Source organism: Rhinoderma darwinii, chromosome 8 (genome assembly GCF_050947455.1).
Source record: "Rhinoderma darwinii isolate aRhiDar2 chromosome 8, aRhiDar2.hap1, whole genome shotgun sequence".
In the NCBI taxonomy this organism is placed as follows: domain Eukaryota; kingdom Metazoa; phylum Chordata; class Amphibia; order Anura; family Rhinodermatidae; genus Rhinoderma; species Rhinoderma darwinii.
In genome coordinates, this window is record NC_134694.1 from 33,149,878 (window position 1) to 33,173,717 (window position 23,840).

General features: G+C 44.3%; 1 protein-coding gene across 3 annotated transcripts in view; it reads left to right on the plus strand.

Moving 5' to 3' along the window:
- The first annotated feature begins 2,017 nt into the window (after positions 1-2,017).
- The window catches only part of DRP2 (dystrophin related protein 2), a 311,219-nt gene continuing 289,396 nt past the window's right edge, over positions 2,018-23,840 (plus strand). For all 3 annotated transcript variants that reach the window (XM_075835576.1, XM_075835579.1, XM_075835580.1), the window contains exon 1: positions 2,018-2,202. The gene's annotated coding sequence lies outside the window, so the exon portion shown is untranslated. The remainder of the gene's footprint in view (positions 2,203-23,840) is intronic.

The window sequence follows — 23,840 nt, forward strand, 5'->3', positions numbered from 1 at the left end:
CATAAACTACATGTTAACTTTATTCTGCTTGCCAGTCCGATTCCGGCGATACCTAATTTATAGCACTTTTTTTTATGTTTTACAACTTTGTAGTTTTTAGCCACCGGCACCCCATCAACGTGATCGCTGGGTTGCCGGTGACTGCAATGGCAACCGGAGGCCTAATACTGGCCTCCCGGTCTGCCAGCAACGGAAGTCTCCTATCCCCCCGTCGGCGGCGGGGCCTAAAAGGCTTCCGGTACCATCGGCAAGATGGCGCCGCATCAGAAATACTACACATTCAATTCCAATCAAAACAATAACAACATTTATCCAGTTTATGTTAATCCTTTACAGAAAGTAAAGAAAAAGGAGTATTAGGCTGTTAAAAAAAAATAGCAGTGCCAGCGTTTTTCTTTAACTCCTTCCCGCAAAATCACGTACAGTTACGTGATGGGAACTGGTGCTTTAACGCATTCCCACGTAAGGAGATGTACGTGAAGGAGATGGAGCTAGCTCAGGAGCTGAGCCAGCGCCATCACCACCGGGTGCCAGCTGTACGTTACAGCTGGCACCCTGATGTAATGGCCAGGACTGGAGCTTTGTGTGCAGTGAAACTAGCTGGTCTGGAACGATGAGAAGTGTATGACGCTGATTGTTCACTGATTGGTCAGCGTCATACACTTCTCTTTACAACGCCCAGTTGGTAAAAAGTTAAAAAAACGCCCAGTTGTCTATTAAGAAACTAGTTAGCACAAATCTAAAATTGTTCATAACTTGCTCAAAATTGTTTGTTTTTCAAATTAAAAATCACTGTTGTTATCTACATTTCCTTTCCGTTAGGGGAGACCATGAACGAAACCCTGACTTAAACAAAAGAAAACCATAGGTTTCCCTTTGCATCACCATTGATTTCAATGGTGACGGATCCAGTGCAAATGGTTTCCGCTTGTCTCTGTTTTGCAAGGGTTCCGTCGTTTTGATAGCACAGTCGACTACGCTATTCATTCCGTCCAAACGATGGAACCCTTACACAGAGGAGACAAACTGAAACCATTTGCACCGGATCATTCACCATTGAAATCAATGGTGATGCAAACGGAAACCTATGGTTTCCGTTTGTTCCAGTCAGGGTTCCGTTCATAGGTTCCTCTGACGGAAAGCTCAGACGGAACTCCTGAACAGGGCACCGACGCAGATGTGAACAAAGCCCAATCCAGCTCTAACACCTCTCCAGACCGAATCCTCAGGGTATGTGCACACGTAGTGACCAAAAACGTCTGAAAATCCAGAGCTGTTTTCAAGGGAAAACAGACCCTGCTTTTCAGACGTTTTTTGACCTCTACTCGGATTTTTCACGGCGTTTTTCGCAGCGTTTTTTACGTCCGTTTTTGGAGCTGTTTTCATTGAGAAAACAGCTCCAAAAACGTCCAAAGAAGTGTCCTGCACTTCTTTTGACGAGGCTGTATTTTTACGCGTCGTCGTTTGACAGCTGTCAAACGACGACGCGTAAATAACAGGTCGTCTGCACAGTACGTCGGCAAACCCATTCAAATGAATGGGCAGATGTTTGCCGACGTATTGGAGCCGTATTTTCAGACGTAAAACGAGGCATAATACGCCTCGTATACGTCTGAAATTTGGCCGTGTGAACATACCCTTAGAGAAACAGGCAGTAAATTTCCCACCATAATTACCCTGAGGATCCACAAGCGATGTCCATAATGCCATATTAATGTTTGGGATATAGATCACTGCAAATGCCAAGGCTCATAGCAGTATGCCCATCTCCACAGACCCTGAAGTGCTATGCCAGTCTTCATAAATAAAGTATTAATAAATGTGGTATAATTTACATTTTATTAAATGTTAGTCTGGTGTCATTTATTTTCATATGCTAATAAGATTAATATTCTGCATTACAGAAATAAATAAAATATAGACGCCTTGCGCTGAATTACAATAAAATCCCCATCCACTGCAGCACTATGATTGAGGTGAGGTAGTCCATATCCCCGCACTCCCGCCAGTACTATCGCCCGGCATTCTCCTCCCTGCTCGTACAGACTGGGGGAAGCAGCAGGTTACACTCAACGGTGTCTGATGCACGAAATCTGAGGGAGAAATAAGGGAGTGGGCGATAATAATACTGGCAGGGGGTGGTGGTGAGCGGACAGGCGCAGTGAGAGCTCTGGGTCTGCACAGCACCCTGCTCGGCACAAGGTAGGCCGCTTCATGACCTGATCATTTCCCCTCATCACCCTCCTCCGTGTTCTTCATCCTCGCAGCATCCCGCCCGCTGGTATAGTGTACATGACGTGTCCATGCATCGCTCATTGCAGGCCTGGATCCCGCTAGAACCTGTGGGAAGCCGCCATGTATAAGAACGAGTTCTCGGAATATCTGACACCGGTATTAGCAGTGGTTACACTGGTGATGTGAGGAGGCGGATTCCGTGCGGTACCTGCAGTCATTCACTACAAGGCTCGTGTGAGAACAATGGCGCTGAGTTGATTTTTGTCCTGAAAAGTGTTTTTTTGTGTGACATAAATGATGTCTCCATTATACAGTGATAATAGGCAGACAGGCTGCACTTTTATTAGACCATCACATTCTGCTTTTCCTTGTAAGACTGGATTTTTACTCTCATCTCATATATTTATGGCATTTCCACAGGCTATGCCATAAATGTCTCACCTCAAAAACGGGACCCCCTGACCCCCATCCTACCTTCTCCTGTCGATGCTCTTCGGCCACTGCGTTACGAGGTGGCCGGACCTCGCTGAGCTATGCTGTTTACATATCTCCCATAGAAGTGTATTTACAATTGGAAATTCCTCTAAGGCCTCATTTACACGAACGTGATATACGTCCGTGCGACTCGCGTGCTTTTCACGCGGGTCGCACGGACCTATACAAGTCTATGGGGGCATGCAGACAGTCCGTGAGTTTTGCTCAGCGTGAGTGCGCTGAGAAAAACTCACGACATGTTCTAAAATTCTGCGTTTTTCGCGCATCACGCACCCATTGAAGTCAATGGGTGCGTGAAAACCACGCAGGTCGCACGGAAGCACTTCCGTGCAAACTGCGTGATTCGCACAAGAGCTGTCGAACTCTAAATGTAAACAGAAAAGCACCACGTGCTTTTCTGTTTACTAACATCCAAACGGAGTGTCTTAGAGATGAGCGAACCGTCCGAACCGAACTTCACCGGGTTCGGCCGAACTCGTTTTGACCGAACCCGCCAAAAAATGTTCCGGTACGCGACGTCAGGAGACAGTCACTGTCCAGGGTGCTGAAAGAGTTAAACTGGTTCAGCACCCTGGACAGTGACTTCCGATCCCAATATACGTGAACGTGTAAAAAAAAAAAAAGTTCTGACTTACCGATAACTCCCGGCTTCTTCCTCCAGTCTGACCTCCCGGGATGACAATTCAGTCCAAGTGACAGCTGCAGCCAATCACAAGCCAAGCACAGGCTGCAGCGGTCACATGGACTGCCGCGTCATTCAGGGAGGTGGGGCCAGATGTCAAGAGAGGCGCGTCACCAAGGCAACGGCCGGGAAGTTCTCGGTAAGTACGAACCTCTTTTTTTTTTAACAGGTTACTCGATATGGTGATCGGAATTCACTGTCGAGGGTGCTGAAAGAGTTACTGCCGATCAGTTAACTCTTTCAGCACCCTGGACAGTGACTGACGTCGACTAGCCTCATCTCTATGATGGCGGCTGCCCGAAAATCACGCAGCCGCGCATCATACACTGATGACACACGGAGCTGTCAAGTGCCTTTTGCGCACGCAAAACACGCTCGTGTAAATCAGGCCTAAGGGTCAGTTCACACAGAGTTCTTGGTTGCTGGTTTTCATGGAGAAACCGTGTCGGAATCAGCACCAAAAGACGGCCGAATTCTCCCCCCATTGATTTTAATGGGAGGCAGAGGCGTTTTTTTCCCCGGGTGGCTTTTGGCACGTTTGTGAGCGTTGTTTTTCTTTGCTGTGTTTTCTGCCCGCCGTACTTGCATTAGTTCCAATAGCAGTGGGCAAAAAACGCGGGAAAAAAAAAGTTTTACAACAATGCTGGCGGTTCAAAATCTGAAGGAATTTGAGGCAGATTTTTTCTTAAAGCTCCTTCACCTTAAAAATTATAAACTTTGTACTCGTGATGACAACCCGACAACCCCTCCTGTAAAGACAGCCGCATCAGCAACCAGCTGCAGGCACGGCTAGGACAAGGTGTAGGCGGGAGTCTAGGGAAAGCGCACTTTATGGACCAAAAATAAAACAAGGTTCAAAATGCTGCAGTTGGTTTCTTATTCGTCCAGTTTCCTATTCAAGGGGAAAGTATTTTTTACTAGTTTAGTAACTATGGAGAACTTACAATAAATTACGATGACCTGGGTGCCCTGAGGAGAATAGACAGCCCAAAAACAGGAAAAATTGTCACAAAAATGGCCGTCAAAGTGGGCAACCAAGAGATGTCCTGCATCAAATTCAGTTGAATCCAGGCTGGCCATAAAGTGGTTCTTGCCATAAAAAATGGCATCAAAGTGGGCAGATGTCCACTTTTTACTGATCTGAATAACGGCCCTATTACACCGGCAAATTTTGGCCGGGCAGCGAGCGCCGATCAACGAGACATCGTAGATCGGCGCTCGTTTGCTCCTGTCACACGTAACTATGGATGAGGACGAGCGAATCGGTAGGGTATGTTCACACGCAGTGAGTAAAAACGTCTGAAAACAGGAGAAAACAGCTCCTGATTTTCAGACTTTTTTTAACAACTCGCGTTTTTCGCTGCTTTTTTTACGGATGTTTTTGGAGCTGTTTTTCAATGGAGTCAATGAAAAACGCCTCAAAAAAAGTCCCAAGAAGTGTCCTGCACTTCTTTTGACAAGCCGTCATTTTATGCGCCGTATTTTGACAGCGACGCGTAAAATAAAGGCTCGTGGGAACAGAACATCGTAATTCCCATTGAAAGCAATGGGCAGATGTTTGTAGGCGTATTAGGGGCGTTTTTTCAGGCTTAGGCCTGATTTACACGAGCGTGTGCGTTTTGCGCACGCAAAAAATGCGGCGTTTTGCGTGCGCAAAAGACACTTAACAGCTCCGTGTGTCATCAGTGTATGATGCGCGGCTGCGTGATTTTCGCGCAGCCGCCATCATTATGACACTCCGTTTGGATGCTTGTAAACAGAAAAGCACGTGCTTCCGTGCGGCATGCGTGGTTTTCACGCACCCATTGACGCACGCACGCACCCATTGACTTCAATGGGTGCATGATGCGCGAACAGCGCACAAAGAATGGACATGTCGTGAGTTTTTTTCAGCGGACTCACGCTGAGCAAAACCCACGGACTGTCTGCACTGCCCCATGGACTAATATAGGTGCGTACGACACGCGTGAAAAGCACGCGCGTCGCACGCACGTATATCACGCTCGTGTAAATGATGCCTTAATTTGAGGCGTAAAACGCCTGAATTACGCCTGAAAACAACCCTAACTCTGATCGCTCCTCCCCATACATCATGTCGGCAGCGTGTGTCACTGTTTAGATAGGGAGATGTGCTGCCGACAACGATAATATTTCACTTTTTTTAAAACTACGATCAGCAGATGAACGAGCGTCTGCGCGTTCATCTGCTGATCGCTGCCCTATTTACACAGGGCAATTATCGTCAACGAGCGCTCTATGAAAACTTGTCTGCCGGATAATTGCCCAGTGTAAAACCCCCTTAAGAAACTGGTGTTTTCAAAGGGTTTAAAGACTTTGGGCCTTTAATGTAATGCTGCCAACTTTTGCTGGACATCTCAGGGTTGGCAAGGTTAGTGGCCCAAAGTAATTTTTCCCTTCAAAAACATCAGTTTCTTATTCAGATCAGTGAAAAGTGGCCATCTATAAACCTATAGTACCAGGGAAAAATCCCTAATAGAACAATAAGTCAAATAACAATGGAGATGCCCACAACAACATATTTAAACTAATAGGAAGGTATCAACAATAAGCCAAGCGCACATTGTGTAATTATGAATATAGAAAAATCTTTATTACAAAAAATAAGGCTGACAAAGCCCACAATAAAAAAGACGTGTACACAAAACAGAAATAAAATACATAACCCAAAGAGGTAGGTAGAACATCACATACACAAAATATATATTGGATAAGTTACTGGAGTAAGGGCCACCCGGCACTAGCTAATACAAAGAATTGTTGGTTGTGCAAACAAGTGAATGTCCGGCACATCCAAAACATATGACACATTGATGAAGCCTTATAATGCATACAATATAGTCATAGTCATCCACAATGTGGACACGAAAAAGGACTAAAATGTAATAAGACCAAGATACTGATCCATAGATATGTAATGGTGATGTTCTCCCACGTCACCCTCCGAAGAACGTTTCGCGTTGGCCAATCCCGGAAGAAGCGAACGTGAAACGTGTGTCGGAGGGTGAGGTGGGAGAACATCACCAATACATATCTATGGGTCAGTATCCTGGTCTTATTACATTTTAGTCCGTTTGTCTTTTCCACATTGTGGATGACTATCACTATATTGTATGCATTATAAAGTATAAAAAGTACCGTAGCTATATGCCAGCATTTATGCCTAGAACCACTTTAGGCCAGACTGGACTTGACTGATTTTGATGTGGGACGTCAATCTCTGTAGGCCTGCAGTGTGAACTCAGTGGCCCAAAGTAATGTAACCCTTTAAATCACACTCTTGGTTGCCCACTTTAGTACCCATTTTTCTGCCAATTATTCTTGTTATTGTGCTGTTTTTGACTTTATTCTCCTCAGGTCACCTGAGTCATTGTAATCTATCAATAAAAGTGGAGATGAGCGAATCGATTCGGCAGAAATCAAATTTGGTCCGAAAATGTCAGATTTGCCAGAATCATAATCTTTTGGGATTTCCGGCGTATAAATCGCCAAAATGCCGGATGCCATTTTATAGATTAGAGAAAAAAAAAAGATTGAAAAAATATATATTTCATAGTGTGTTCACGTACCTGCCGGCCTCCTGAGATGATGCCATGTTGTCCTATGTGACCGCTGTAACCGGAGATTAGCTGCAGCAGTCACATGGGACAAAAAGACGTCATCTCAGAAGGCCGGCAGGTGAGGTAGTTTTGTCCCATGTGACCACTGCAATGGTCACATGGTATAAAACAATGTCATCTTAGGAGTCTGTCAGGGACGCATTGCTACAAAGACCAGGGGATGGTGAGGATGGTATTTTTAAAATTTATTGAGAGGTGGAATCGCAAATGCCCCGTCTGACTCGCTGATTTTTTTCTAGGACTGTATCAAACTTGGATACGGTCCTAGAAGACATAAGTGTCAGACAGGGTAATTGGGGCAATTGTGATTCACAGCGAATTTATTGGGAACAAATCGAATTTCGGGGACGATTCTATCACGACATTTGCTCACCTTTATTACAGAACAAGTAAAAATGTATAAATACTTTCCTCTTGATTAAAAAAAACTGATGAATAACGAAACAACTTTGGCCTTCAAATTAAAACTGGGTAAGAAACCAACTTCAGCATCATACAATGCTCTGCCTTTAATTTGTTTTATATAACCAATTGGTTGTTGTGTCTGATCAGCTGAGACTTCTCTATGTGTTGGGGTACAATCTGCGCTGTTAATCATGTGGATGTGGGTCCGCACCGCGCCGCATCACTGGGCCAGGGAGAGCTGAAGTAGACTTGCTTGGTACTTCAAGGGAAAGAAGCTGCCAGCATTGTGCCACATCATTGAGGAAGAGATCAGGAGGAAGATCATTTCCCGCATCATAGGAAAGGAGGGATAAGGAGACTGTCGGAGAAGGAGAAGGTGCAGCACACATCATGCTGTACTGAACAGCCTGCGGGTTTGCTGAGCAAGGGGGCCTACAGACTGCCACTGGTGGGGTGTCAAGGTTACCAGTGAGGGGGGATATGGAAAGCAGAGCCTGATTGGGGTCTAAAAATGAGTGGAGCCATGCTGGTGTACAGCACTGGAGTACTGTTTAAGAATGAGAGGGGTAGCTATGCTGGGGACTAGGAATGAAAGGGAAGCCATGCTGGGGACAATGAGGGGTGTAATGACCAGCGGGTTGAGGACCCACTGTGCTACTTAACTTAACTTGCTTTACTTAGGGCTGCCTCTAAGGTCGTTGTCTAAGTTTCCTCCCCGGTATTCACCCTTAAACCCCCTTACGGTGATCTGGATTCCGCTGTGGAAAGGCTCCCAGGTCGCTGCCTCTTGAGGTGGTCCCGGTATGAGTAGCAGCTGGCCCTGCGGACCAGGAGACAACGGTGAAGTACACCGTGGGTACAGGCACTAGCAGATGATTCCATGGCAGGTGGGTGTAGATCCGAAGTCAAAGTTTGTTGTGGAAAAATCAACGATGAAACATTTGCTCCAAATTGATGTATATTTATTGCTTAAGCAGGGGATTACAGGAAGGTGACATACGTGTCACTTTGCATGTAGCTATAATGGCATGCTTCTCTCCACAGAATAGGAGGGGGTTTATATAGCATTAGACTGAACAATTACATCACACAATATTGTCTTGGGCTTTGCAATAAATTAGATAGGGTAAATTTAATTATACATAGTTATCTCCTTATCTAATTGTCGTCCTGTTACAAAAGGGTGTGGAGGGTGTAGTCTTCTCGAGGCCTCCTTTTTTACGAGTCATTTTTTGGGTAGGCAACAAAATTTTCTCTAAATACAGAAAACATGTTTCTTTAAGCATCGATTTGATATTGAAGTAAAAATGGAAGATAGAACTATCAGACAAAAAGGTGGAGATACTTAATTGCTTTCACATTTCTCATCCTTTTGATAATTTCATTATCACACATAAATTTTATGCATTTTAGTAACTATCACCCTACCTATCTTGAAATGGCCCCCTAGGTAGCCCGTACTTCACACACACACACACACACACACACACACACACACACACACACACACACACACACACACACACACACACACACACACACACACACACACACCCAGAGATGCATCAAAACACACGTACCACCTCAGAGTAATCCTCTGGTGAAATCACTCTGAGCATTGACTCTTCTTTAAAGTGTACCTAAATATTTCACAAACTTCGGACATGTCATAGTGACATGTCAGAAGTTTTGATTGGTGGGGGTCCGAGCACTGAGACCCCTACCAATCGGTACTCCGATACATTTATTTCCGAAAAAAGCCGAACAGACACGAAGCGGCTGGGTTCTCACACGAGCGCTTTAGCTGCTTCATTTTACCGATTGGTGGGGTCTCAGTGCTCGGACCCCGCAAATCAAAACTTCTGACATGTCACTATGACATGTCAGAAAATTGTTAAACGTTTAGCTACACTTTAGGGTGTAGGGTGTAAACTGCTGGGTGTGCATCTGCGGGACCCTTCTCAGAGATGATGTCCACCACGCTTCTCTAAAACAGCTGAGGGGTCTTCAGGAGAGGCGGGTAGTTGAGCTGGGCTGTCGGGATGATCAACTCTGTAGCTGTTCTGTCACCATGCCTAGAGAATAGATGTATCCACATCTTTACTGCAACGCGAAACACAACACATAAATAACTTCCAGGCAATTAAGAGCATTATGATAAGTCCTATCACTACCACTATGGGTTTCAGCAATCCAGAAAGCATATTATTAAACCAAACACCAATAGATTCCATCCCTCCTTTAATTTATCTCTAGCTTTTTTCTGCAATTCCTTTACTTTATTCATGTGTGCCTCTATGGGGTCATGTGAGTCTTCAATCCAGGTGCAACATTCTTCACCTATAACAGCACAAGTTCCACCTTCTATTGCTAACAGATAATCAAGAGCCATTCTATTGTGGAGGGCAACTTTCCTAACTTGGGCCAAATCTTCATTGAGAGCATGTATAACTGGTGGTCTCAGCAATTATCCCATCCATGACACTGGCATATTTGTTGAACTTATTCGCTAGTTAGACTCCCCAGCCTGTCCTGGAGGGGAACCACATCCAAGCTTTATCTGCTTTTATGAACAACTCTCGTTTATATCTAGTCTTCTTAGAGTACATTTCATAAACGTCAGCACTTGAGATGTTTGGATGTTGTCTGATGGCTGGAACAACTCTTCCTATAGTGCAATTACCCTGTGCTCCCACAGGAAGCCAAGAATACGCTCTTACCACAAATATAATATAGCCCTGGTTTTATCACCCTAGGAACTATTTTACCATGATTCCCCAACCAACTTTGAAACGATCTCATATTGTTATGGACTTTAGTCTTACAGTCCCACACTTCATAATTTCCTTTGTCAGGACAGGAACATCTGGGGGTACAAGACGCTGTCATAGTTGCACACCAACATTGTTTATTACAATTACTATGTATCTTATCACATTTTGCTTTTCCATATTTCATATTGAATAGTAGTGTGCCATTTTTGCAATCTGTTTTTCCAATGTGTAGCTTAGGTAAATTGACGGTGCGACCTTTTATTCTGGCTATGTGGTCATACATACTATGTGCGTAGGGGAACATAGTGGGTGTCGTGAGTAGGCCAGCAATTTCTAAGTATGTTCCTTCATCTGAGAAAGCATTGTGGGCGGTGTGATCTACATCTATTTTAACATCATAGCTATACTCTCTGAGATTGAGGTCATTCATTGATATTGGTACACCAATTAAAGGGATTCCTTTATGATTTGATGGAACATGGGAACAGATCCAACAGTCAGTTGTGTTTGGCCGTTTGTTGATGTAGAAGCCAGATGGAGTTTTTCCGCCATTCTCTGTTCACCTTTATACAATAGCATAAGATACAAAAGACAACAAATTCATTTTGGAAGTTTTCCTATTCTCAATTCTCTTCTCTCTGAGTGACCTCACCCTTTTTTACGCGAATCTGCACAATTTTTATAGTGAGAAGCAAGCATGAATCCAGTTGGGTTTCCCCTCCAATTTCACTGAGGTAGGAGTGGTCAGTAGTACTTAGTATGGGCCATCAAATCTGGGTTCCAGATGTTTCCTCACTTATCTTCTTAGCAGGACCCAATCTCCAGGTTTTAGGTGGTGAGTTCCAGTTTAATCTTGTGGGTCTGGTAAAGAAGAAAAGACGAAGCCATGCAAATTAGTCAGCTGCTTATGGAGCTGGACAACATAGTCAGCCAGAGAAGCAAACTGTCCATGTAATTCCTGTGGAAATAGGCCTGTCAGTGGTGGCCTACCAAACAGTACTTCAAACGGTGAGAGTCCATGCATTCCCTTTGGTGTATGCCTCATTGAAAATAGAACGAACAGTAGGGCTTGAACCCAAGTAAGTTTTGTTTGCTCACAGATTTTAGCCATGTTGTTTTTTAAGACACCATTTGCTCTCTCAACCTTTCCTGATGACTGTGGGTAATATGAAGTATGTAAATGTTGGTTAATTTCAACATTTCTGCAAATACCTGCCCCGTGAAATGTGTCCCACAGTCAGACTCTACCGTCTCAGGTAGGCCATATCTGCACACAATCTCAGATATTATTTTCTTAGCTGTCACTATAGTTGTTAGCTTAGCAACAGGCCATGCTTTTACCCAAGAGGAAAAGATATCTACACATACTAAGACATACTCATAGTCTCCGTATTTAGGTAGCTGAATGTGGTCTATTTGCAGCCTATGCAATGGGTAGTCAGGTTTTACAAGGTGTTTCCTCTGTACCCTATTCATTTTGCCTGGATTGTTCTTTGCACAACTCATGCATTACTTGCAGTATTGTGTCTCAAATTGTGAGAAGTATGGTGCAACCCAAAATTAACTTTGAATAGCAACCATTCCTCCTTTGGAAACATGAGATGGGAGATAAGATGAGTTTGTTAAAAAGGATACAGACCTCGAGTGGGATTCAGACCTCGAGGAGCACACAATTGACCATCCTCATGTTTCCATACACCATTATATGACTTACAACCTGTGTTCCTCCATTTACTGTGTGTCTGGGAACCTGCCTGTTTTTCAAGGTTATGAGCGTATTCATTGTCAGATTTTGTTAGTCTTTTGGGGACTCTTCGATCATAAGAGCACCCTTTTTGGTTGCTTTGTCTGCCCTATTACCTGCAGTGATAGGATCTTTTGCTCTCTGATGTGCCTGGCATTTGTTAACCGCTATGGCTCGAGGTAGCTTTACCTTTTCCAGCAGGACGTGTATGAGGTCTGCATGCTTCACAACTTTCCCACCAGAAGTTAATAAACCTCTGTGTACTGATTGTTAGCTTTAAATTTGATCAGTGCATCTCTCCCCAGCAAGCTGTAGTGAACAAATTCACTAAGGACAAAAGTAAGTAAGGTGCTTATTGGACCTATATTTACAGGGGTCTCTATTGTTTCCCTTAATGTATTGGGTTTACCCCCCCCCCCCCACCAGTCCTGCAGCATCTAGAATTCGTGTAGTTTTCAAATTTGGGGCTTCTGATATCTTGAGAACACTTTGGCTGCTCCAGTGTCCACCATGCACTCTGCTGTATAATAAGGCATTTCAGAGATAACTGGTAACACTGGAAGCCCTTCTCGACAATCACTCTCTTTCTTTGGGGCCTTGCAATCCCTTGAAAAGTGGCCCATTTTCCCACAATTAAAGCATTCGTATTTGCTACAATCCGATCTGTTTCCTCCCCACGTTTTACCTACTATCTGCCTGGCCATTTATACCAGGTATTAATTGTTGTCTGACAGGGTAGGCTGAGGCTAGAGGGGACAGTTGTTCCTCAGTCATCCTGCCCACTTCCTTTTGGTTTATTTTATGAGTGATCTGGAGATCCCCCTGTGCTCCGCACAAAACTTTTCCTCCTACTGGGGCAGATACTTCCTCCCATGGGGTGGGGGTAGAGAAAGGATGCATAAATTCATGGGCAGTGGCTCTGACCTGGGGTTCAATATACACTGGGGGTGGAGAACTATATGTGAGCGACAAGTCTGCAGTGGTGTACACCGCAGCCAAGCTAGGACCTCTAGGTCAGGGACCTCTAGGTCCGTTGTGGCGGGTTCAATTAGAGACATAGCTACATGTTCTATGTTGGACTATAACTCTCCCTTTTCCTCAACTTTAGGCTGCTTATCTCAACCTGACTGACTTGTCCCTATTCTAGTACTTACTGTGAATATACCTTGACCTTTTTGTTGCTTTCTAAAAGACTCTACAATGTGTCACGATGGGTGTGTGTGGACCCACTGGGCCGTACCGCCGTAGCGGAATAGCAGCTGGCCAACAGGATCCTAAGCAAATGTCTATAGTTCGAATAAGGGTACCTGTGGTAATTCAGACAGTAGCAATGGTTAGGCTCGGATGGGACCTTGGCAGCAGGCAGAAACCAGGCGCGGTGTAACACAGCAGGCGTAATATACGGCACAACACGACTCCAACTCTCTATGGCACAGGAACAAGGTAGCACGGGATACAGGATACAGGTAGCAGGTACAGGAACACTGGGAATTGGAAAAGACTAAGGGACCATTTGCAAAGACTAACACAACAACGCTCAGGTAATGACGGAAGGGGCAGGGCCCTTATAGTCCAGGGGGATCATGGGCTAATTTGACATACTATTTAGTTGCATGGGCTGACCCTTTAAGGCCGGGCACGAGCGTGTGCGCGCACCCTATGGGACACAGCAGAGTGAAGCGGAAGTGAGCGCTGGCGTCTCCTGAGGAGGAGATGCGGGCCAGCACTCACTGATCCATGGCTGTGGCCGTCGGGGGGTGAGTAATCCAGATGGTCCGCGGTTATGGGTGTCACGCAATCCATCTGCTCCAAACTGCTTTCTCATTTGGCTCTGTCATTCTTGTTTTACAATTTTTATAGAAAGTATGCAGGAGTATGATTTTTCATGAGGGAGGGAAGCCAGGTGCAGCTTCAGGACACGCACCCTTGAATGTACCTAGATGCAGACCCAACACCACTGTTACACAAGGCCGTCAAGCAACAGGCCGAGAAGTGATGAGAGATCGGTCGCTCTTGTTCCCTGGGGATCGCCCTGCACCCAATAGCAACAGTGGACTTTAGCTGAATTTAATCAACGATGTCCTAAGGCCAAGTGCAGGGGGTACCCAAAGGACCTGTGCTGACAAACCAAGACAGACCAGTATAGACCAGTATAGAAACTACTCCCAAACACACTTAGCCTTCTATTTGACATTTATTCTTCTGCTGCTCAGGCAGTGGTTAATAAAAATGTAATTGACAAACTCAGAAAAGCAGAAAAACACTTGTGTCTGAGGACTGTAGAGTCCTCTTATTTATCACTTCATTGCCCCCATAATACTTTCTTCATAGAGGTGCGTTTGAGGCAGTTGCAATCACTCCACTGTAAAGGATCTCTTTCCCTCTAATGTTTACATCAACATAACCATTCACTCACACGTACTTGTCAAAAGAGGTAAGTGCATCTAACAACTGTTTCAGGTTCTTGGGATCCATACTCACGACAGAGAACAGAGGTCCCTCTGTCGTGAGAGTTGGTGACCAGAGAGCGAATGAGAATAAGGTTTCTGACATGATTGATGGCGCCAGTTTGGTCTCCTGTCCTTGGTTCCCATCCTGGTTCCGTTCCAGCTGATTTTGGTTCCCAGGTTTCGGCTCCAGAATTGTTAAGGATAAATCAGCGATGAAACAGTTGCTCCAAATTGATGTATATTTATTGCTTAAGCAGGGGGTTACAGGAAGGTGACATACGTGTCACTTTGCATGTAGCTATAATGGCATGCTTCTCTCCACAGAATAGGAGGGGGTTTATATAGCATTGGACTGAACAATTACATCACACAATATTTTTTGGGGCTTTGCAATTTATTATCTAGGATGATATAGGGCTGGGCAATTGTGACCTAAATCAAAATCACGATTAATTAAAACATGTAACCTTGATTTTGATTATTAACCCCTTCCCGACATTTGACGTATCCAAAGTCGGGTAGGGGAAGTATGGAACGGGCTCACGGAGTGAACCCACTCCATACGATGCCGGTGTCGGCTGTATGTTACAGCCGACACTTCAGAGTAACGAGCAGGATCACGCTTGAGTGCGATCCTGCTCGTTTGACTCCTTAAATGTCTCGGTCAATAGCGACCGCAGCATTTAAATTGTTAGAAGGGGGGGGCGACCCCCTCTAACAGCTCATCGCGCCCCCCGCAATGCAATCGCCCCAGGTCCGCCATCTTTGTGCTCCTATTAAGCCCTGCCTCTGGCAGGGCTTAATGGAAGCCTGTCAGAATCACGCTGCACTGCAATACATTAGTATTGAAGTATATAGTGCAAGCAATCTAACGATCACTGGTTGAAGTCCCCTAGGGTGACTAATAAAAAAATAAGTAAAATTTAGTAAAATAAAGGTTGTTTTTAATGTAAAAAAATTAGAAGTACAAAAAAAAACCTTTTCCAATTTCCCCCCTAGAGCATAGTAAAAAAATAAATAAATAAACATAATTGGTATCGCCGCATCCATAAAAGTCTGAACTATTACAATATATCATTATTTAACCCACACGGTGAATGCCGTAAAAAAAAAAAACAACTTTAAAACGCCAGAAACTTTTTGGACACCTCATCTCCCACAAAAAATTTAATAAAAAGTGATCAAAACGTCGTATGTACACCAAAATAGTATTATTAAAAACTACAGCTTATCCCGCAAAAAATAAGCCCTCATACCACTTAATCGACGGAAAAATAAAAAAAGTTATGGCTTTCAGAATTTGGTGACAAAATACATTTTATTTTTTACACTTAGGTTTTTACTTGTAAAAGTAGTAAAATATAGAAAAAAACTATAGATATTCGGTATCGCCGTAATCGTATTGACCCACAGAATAAAGTTAACATGTTGTTTTAATTGCACAGTGAATTCCGTAAAAACGAAGCGCAAAAAAACTATGGAGGAATCGCTGTTTTTTTTCATTTTCTACCCCACAAATAATGTTTTTCCCGTTTCCTAGTACATTATATGGCACAATAAATGGTGCTACGAAAAACTACAACTCGTCCTTCAAAAATCAAGCCCTCATAGGACTATATAGAAGGAAAAACAAAAAGTTATGGCTTTTGGAAGGTAGGGAGGAATAAAAAAAACGTGAAAATCTGAAAAATGGCTGCGATGGGAAGGGGTTAAACTATTTAGGCAACACCCATATTTTGCATGCTACGCCATTGAATTAATATTTATTCCCTTAGCCTGCTGTATACTACTGTATATAATATACCCCCTGATGCTGCCCCCACACAGTCTAATGCCCCATAGCTGCCTCCACACATTGTAATGCCCCTATAGTTGTCCTTCACACAGTATAATGCCCCCTATAGCTGCCACCACACAGTATAATGTCCCCATAACTGCCCTCCACACAGTATTATGCCCCCATAGCTGCCTCTACATAGTATAATGCCCCCATAACTGACTTCCATACAGAATAATGCCCCCACAGCTGCCCCCAATAGTGCCTGATAAAAAATAATAATATACATACCCCTTTCCAATGACGAGTGGAGGAGATACCCCTGCTTCTCTGGTCTGTTCAGCTCGGCGCGGAGCGGCGTGGTGACCTTACGGCCCCCTACTCTACCATTGGATTCAACTGTGTCTGCATCCTGAAGATACAGATACAGTTTAAACCGGGAGAAAATTAATTTATAAAACCGAAATTCTCGAGATGACGTCCATTAATTGCACAAAATTTTGATTTAAATTATTTTTCAATGAATTGCCCAGCCCAAGGATAACACTCATTGTACGTAGTTATTTCCTTATATTCTTGTCGTCTTGTTACAAAAGGGTGTGGAGGGTGTAGTCTTCTTGAGGCCTCCTTGTTTAACGAGTACATTTTTGGGTAAACAACAAAATTTTCTCTAAACACAGCAAAACATATTTCATTAAGTATCGATTTGATATTGAAATGAAAATGAAAGCTAGAACTATCAGACAAAAAGTTGGAGTTAGTACATTTCTTTCACAAGTTAGCGTGGCGTGTCTTCAGGCTTGCAGCAGGACACAGGTTGCCAGAAGGCAGTAGGCCTCAGGCTCGTCTCAGGTAGGATACGGACTGGCAGTAGGTTGCAGACTGGAAGCGGGTAGCTGGATGCAGACTAAAAGCAGGTAGCTGGATGCAGACTGGAAGCGGTTAGCTGGATGCAGACTGGTAGCGGGTAGCTGGATGCAGACTGATAGCGGGTAGCTGGATGCAGACTGATAGCGGGATGCGGACTGGTAGCAGGATGCATACAGGAACCTTCACAGGAGACAACTAAGTTGCGCCAAAGTTGCTTAGACACCAGGAGATCGGAGGGGCTGCCTGAAATAAGCTTAGAGCAACAGGGTTTGGTTAGGAGGGTTTGCACTGGCCCTTTAAGAGGCAGCCAGGGAGCGTGTGCACTAAGAAACATGCGGCCGCGAACAGGAGGAGGAGCGCGGTTAAAGGAGGCAGGACAGAGGTTCCGACGGCCACGAGCTGAAGAGGTAAAAGGCCGCTGGCGGGGACTATGAATGAGAGGGCTGCTTATTTGTGTGCTGTACATGTTTGCTGACTGTATTACACACTTTAACCTGCATAATGTGTACCTTTTGAAAGACAATTTTTCTGTGTTTTGGGTGGTCGGCTCAAAGAGATTTCACTGTGTGTATATCTATGTAGATACAACAGGATCTAGAAAGTCTGCCCCTAATATGCAAATTACTCTGCCACCTGTATGCTACCACTCTGTCCCTTGGGGCTGTCCGCTGTGTGTGTCACCACTTTACCCCCTCTATGCCCAACGTGCAAGAAGTACAATGGGCTCTAGAAAACTCTTGGTGGTCAGTTCTTTCTTTTATTATGAAACATTAAAATATAAAATGTGGAAGCATTTGCAGGATGAAAATCTTCCCAGGGCAGGAGACTTGGACCCCTTCCGCGTGTTGCTTCATAGCTTTTTTTTTTTATTAAGGGTTTTATTTTATTTTTTTGCTACCCATATTTATTATACTGACTGTATCCACACACTGACCTCCAGATAGTGATAGACCCCCTACTCAATACACTTCTACTGGCAGTGTAACCTGCTCTACACCCACGCTGGGAGAGTCCACTCCTTAATACACCTCTTCCTCTAGCGGAGGAGGAGAGAGGGAAGAGGGCTAGTAAGTAATTTACTGTGTCGGAAGTTCTTTCTCCTGGAAAGTGTTTAACATTACAAAATTCACAAATTTGGTTAAGAGTGCCACATGAATGTCTTGCAATAGCATTTTTATCATGTGTCGTTTCAGCCCTTATAGCGTGTAGCATGTTGTATAGTTCGGTGAGCTCAAACATCTCTTTTAGGGCTTGTTCACACGTTGCGGAATTGCTGCGTTTTTTCCGTCTGGAATTGCGGACGGAAAAAACGCAGCAGAATACAGTAAGGGTATGTTCACACGGCGGGGGTCCGTAACGGCTGAAATTACGGGGATGTTTCAGCCTGAAAACATCCCCGTAATTTCAGCCGTACCGGCATGTGCAGGCGCTTGAACGCCGCGTCAATTACGGCCGTAATTAGCGCTGCTATTCATTGGAGTCAATGAATAGCGGCTCCAATTACGGCCAAAGAAGTGACAGGTCACTTCTTCTACGCGGGCGTCTTTATTACGCGCCGTCATTTGACAGCGGCGCGTAATATACGCCTCGTGTGAACAGACAAACGTCTGCCCATTGCTTTCAATGGGCAGATGTTTGTCAGCGCTATTGAGGCGCTATTTTCAGACGTAATTCGGGGCAAAAACGCCCGACTTACGTCCGTAAATAGGCCGTGTGAACATACCCTAACAGCAAAGTGGATGAGATTGAACAAATCTCATCCGCATGCTGCGTAAAAACGGAGCTGAAAAAATGCTCAGAAATTCACCTGTGCTGCGGAAATGTATTCCGCAGCATGTCAATTGTGTTTGTGTAAACGCTACTTATTTGTTGCGGGAATTCACCATTGAATTCAATGGGGAGCTAAATTCCACAACCAAATCGTAGTTGTTGCGGTCTTTGCGGCGGTTTCGCAGCGATCCTGCAGCAAAAAACGCAACTCAGAAAAAAAAAAAGCCTGATACTTACCCAGAAGTTTGTGTTCCTCCCTCCAGCGCGGCCCCCTGGGATGACTATTCATCCCATGTGACCGCTGCAGCCAATCACAGGCTGTAGTGGTGGTCACATGGGATGAAAAGTCATCCCAGGATGCCGGTCTGCTAGTGCTGCATTTTTACACAGCTCACATTCCAGGCGAAAAGCTGCACCACAGTTTTGTGCAATTTTTCACCCGGAATTTCCTGCGGCATGCAGGATGGATACGCTGCGTGCTTTTACGCAGCATATCCGTCCCGTGTGAACTCAGCCTTATTGCGGTTTTGACACCTTCAAATTGTTTCTTGAGGCCGCTCTTGTCTGTATCGGAGTTGTCTGTGTGTTTTGATTGCTGAGACATGCTCTTTTTTTCGGGGGTCATGTTTTGTGCTTCTGCAATATTCACATTACACATGCGCTGAGATTCAGCTTAAATTTGTTGTAGTGTCATTTCATTTTGACGATCACACAAACGCTGCAGCTCAACATTTCTTTGCTGCGTTTAGCATCTGCTTGTTCTTCTGCTGTTAACTCCTTAACGACATGTCACGTACTAGTACGTGGTAGCAGTTAAGGGGAAGTATGGAGCGGGATCACGGGCTGAGCGCGCTCCATACTCAGCGGGTGACGGCTGTGTTATACACCTCCAACACCTCTTTGCAACGGGCGGTATCAAGGATCACTTTGATTCCGCCCATTTAACGCCTCAAATGCCTCTGGCAGGGCTTCAAAGGAGCAATACATTAGTATAACAGTATATCATGCAAGCGATCCAACGATCGCTGGTTCAAGTCTCTTAGAGGGACTAATAAAAAAAGTAAAAGAAACAGTTAAAGTTTTTTAAAATGTTCCAAAAAAAAATAATATTAAAAGTTAAAGAAAACCCTTTTCCCATTTTTCCCTAAAGCAATGTGAAAAAAAAATGTAAAAAAAATTGTAACATAACTGGTATCGCCGCATCACGCAAATTTCTGTATTTTGGTCACCTTAGCTCTCAAAAAAAATGGAATAAAAAGTGATCAAAAGGTTGCATGTACCCCAAAATGGTATCGGTGAAAACTGCAGCTCGCCCCGCAAAATTTAAGTCCTCGCACCACTAAATTTATCGAAAAGTAAAAAAGTTATGGCTCTCAGAACATGGCGACAAAACATTTTGCTTTATTTTTTAACCCCTTCCCGACATTTGACGTAAATGTACGTCATGGAAAGCATTGACTTCCCGCAAAATGCCGTACATTTACGTCAAATGTTTGGCACCGGCTCAGAGTCGGTGCCATCATCGTCGGATCTCAGCTGTATCTTACAGCTGACATCCGACTAAAATTAGCTTCGATCCCCGCCATTAACCCCTTAAGTGCAGCGCTCAAACGCGATCGCTGCACTTAAGGTGTTTGCAGCTCATCGGAGCCCCAGCAATGAAATAGCCGGGGTACCGGTGTCTGCAATGGCAACCGGAGGCCTAATACTGGCCTCCCGGTCTGCCTAGCACCGAAGCCGGTCAAGATCCGCCCTGCGGCGGAGCCTGATCGGCTTCCGTAGCTGCCGGCAAGATGGCGCCGGGTCAGGAGCTGATCCGGCGTCATCAGCGGTGGAAGTCAGCTGTACTGTACAGCTGACATCCACCTGTAACGGCAGGAACCGGAGCTAGCTCCGATCCCTGCCATTAACCCCTTCGATGCAGCAATCGAAAGCGATTGCTGCATCGTAGCGGTTACTAGCAGATCGCCAGCCCTGAGAGGCAATCGGGACTGGCGACTGCTGTTATGGCAACAGGAGACACAATGGTCTCCTGCTCTGCCATTACGGAAGCCGATTTAGGCCCCGCCGGGAGGCGAAGCCTAATCGGCTTGCTGTCAGTGAATGACTGACAGATCTAATACATTGCACTACATAGGTAGTGCAATGTATTAGAAAAAAAAAATATCTGACCGTTGGACCTTCAAGTCCCCAAGTGGGACTTGAAGAAAAGTGTAAAAAAAAGTATAAAAAAGTGTAAAAAAAAGTGCAAAAAATAAAAGTTTGAAAACAATAAAAGTTTCAAGTAATCAAATAAAACACAATCCCCCTTTTACTCTTATCAAGTCCTTTATTATTGAAAAATAATAATAAACCATATGTATTTGGTATCGCCACAACCGTAACGACCTGAGGTATCAAAATATTATATTATTTATTGCACGCGGTGAACAACGTAAAAAAAAAAACGTAAAAAACTTTACCAGAGTTTCTGTTTTTTGGTCACTTTGCCCTACAAATATTAGAATAAAAAGTGATCAAAAAGTTGCACGTATCCAAAAATGGTACCTATAAAAACTATAGCTCGTCCCGCAAAAAACAAGCCCTCATACACCTCCGTCGACAAAAAAATTAAAAAGTTATGGTTCTCACAACTTGGCGACAGAAAAAATACATTCTTTTTACAAAAGTAATTTTATTGTGCAAAAAGTTGTAAAACATAAAAAAGTGCTATAAATTAGGTATCGCCGGAATCGTACTGACCCGCAGAATAAAGTTAACATGTAATTTATAACGCATGGTGAACGCTGTATAAAAAAAAAACGAAAAAAGCTGTGCCAGAATTGCGTTTTTTTGTTTACCTGGCATCCCAAAAAATAGGATAAAAGGTGATCAAAAAGTCACATGTACCCCAAAATGGTACCAATAATAACTACAGCTCGTCGCGCAAGAAACCAGCTCTCATACCGCTACGTCTATGAAAAATAAAATTAGTTATGGCTCCAATAAGTCAGGAAATAAAAAAATATGCAGTTGTGCCCGAGGGGAACATTTCTTCTGTTTCAAGAGGCGATTTATCAAGGACCTAAAATTAGGGAACCAGGAAGGGGAGAGCCCAAACATATCCGCTGGAAGCGACGGTGCCCGTATTATACCAGGACAACACTTTCCCAGCAAAATTCCCCAAACTGCAAAGGTGTGGAGTGTGGACCAAAAGGGGGATAAGAAATGACACCATTTATCAGTGCGACACTGGCCTGTGCGGAAAGGATTGCTTCACAGCGTAACACACATCTATGGATTATATTTTTTTTATACCACCTGACTATGCCCCTTATATACTCCGCCCCGCTTACATGTACCCCCACATTATAAAACACCAGCAATACTCAAACAAATATAGTACCAAGCAAAATCCGCTCTCCAAAAGCCAAATGGTGCTCCCTCGGCTCTGAACCCTACAGCGTCCCCAAACAGCAGTTTCCTTCAACATATATGGCATCGTCATACCCGGGAGAACCCTTTTAACAATTTTTGGGGTGTGTGTCTCCAGCGTCATAAGCTGGGCATGACATATTTGCCACTGAATGGCATATCTAGGGAAAAATATAAAATTTTTAATTTGCACCATCCGCAGCGCATTCATTTATGGAAAAGACCTGTGGAGTGAAAATGCTCACTACACCCCTTAATAAATGCCTTGAGGGGTGCAGTTTCCATAGTGGGGGTCACTTATCAGGGGTTTCTTTTTATTATTTCACATCTGAGCCTCTGCAGTTGTGAACCAATACTTTGTAAATCGCCAAATTAGGCCTCCACTCCGCATGGTACTCTTCACTTCTGAGCCCTGTCATATGTCCAGACAAAAGATTAGGGCCACATGTAGGGTGTTTCTAAAACCGGGAAACACCGCATAATAATTAGAGAGCTGTCTTGTTATGGTGGCACAAGCCGGGCACCACATATTGGCATATCTATGGAAAAAAATCCCATTTTCACTCTGCAACATCGAGTGAACACTAATTTCTACAAAACACCTGCAGGGTTAAAATGCTTACTACACCCCTTGGTAAATGCATTGAGGGGTGTAGTTTCCAAAATGGGGTCACTTCTGGGGGGTTTCCACTGTTTTGGGCCCACAGGCGCCCAAAAACCAATCCAGCAACATCTGCACTCCAAATGGCGGTCCTTCCCTTCTGAGCCCTGCCGTTTGCCCAAACAGCAGTTTATGACCACATATGGGGTATTGCCGTACTCGGGAGAAATTGCTTTACAAATGTTGGGTTCTTTTTTTCCTTTATTTGTTGAGAAAATGAAAACATTTGCGCTAAAGCTACGTCTTATTGAAGAAAAAGGATTGTTTTTATTTTCACTGCCTAATTCTAATAAATTCTATGAAACATCTGTTGGGTCAAAATGCTCACTACACCCCTAGATGAATTCCTCAAGAGGTGTAGTTTCCTAAATGGAGTCCCTTTTTGGGCGTTTTCATTGTTTTGTCCCCTCAGGGGCTTTGCAAATGTGACCTGGCCTCCGCAAATCATTCCTGCTAAATGTGATCTCAAAAAGCCAAATAGTGCTCTTTCCCTTCTAAGCCCTGCCGTGTGTCCAAACAGCCGTTTATTACCATATGTGGGGTATTGTTTTACTCGGGAGAAATTGCTTTAGGGCGGGTTCACACATAGCGGAATTTCACTTAAATTCCGCTGCGGACACTCCGCAGCGTTAATCCGCAGCGGAGCCGTTTCTCCATTGACTTTCACTTTAAATTAGCAGTGTTCGTTTACACGATGCGTACAATTCCGCTGCGGAGCATAGGCTGCGGAGCGGAATTTGGTGTCCGCAGCATGCTCTGTCTGTTGCGGAGCAGTGGCGGACTCATGGCGGAATTTCTCCATTGACTTCAATGGAGATTCAAAGTTCCGCAATGAAGTCCGCAGCTGTCATGCACATGTCATGTGTGCTGCGGATACGTCTTGCTTTTTTAACTTGACATTTCTTCATTCTGGCTGGACCTATGT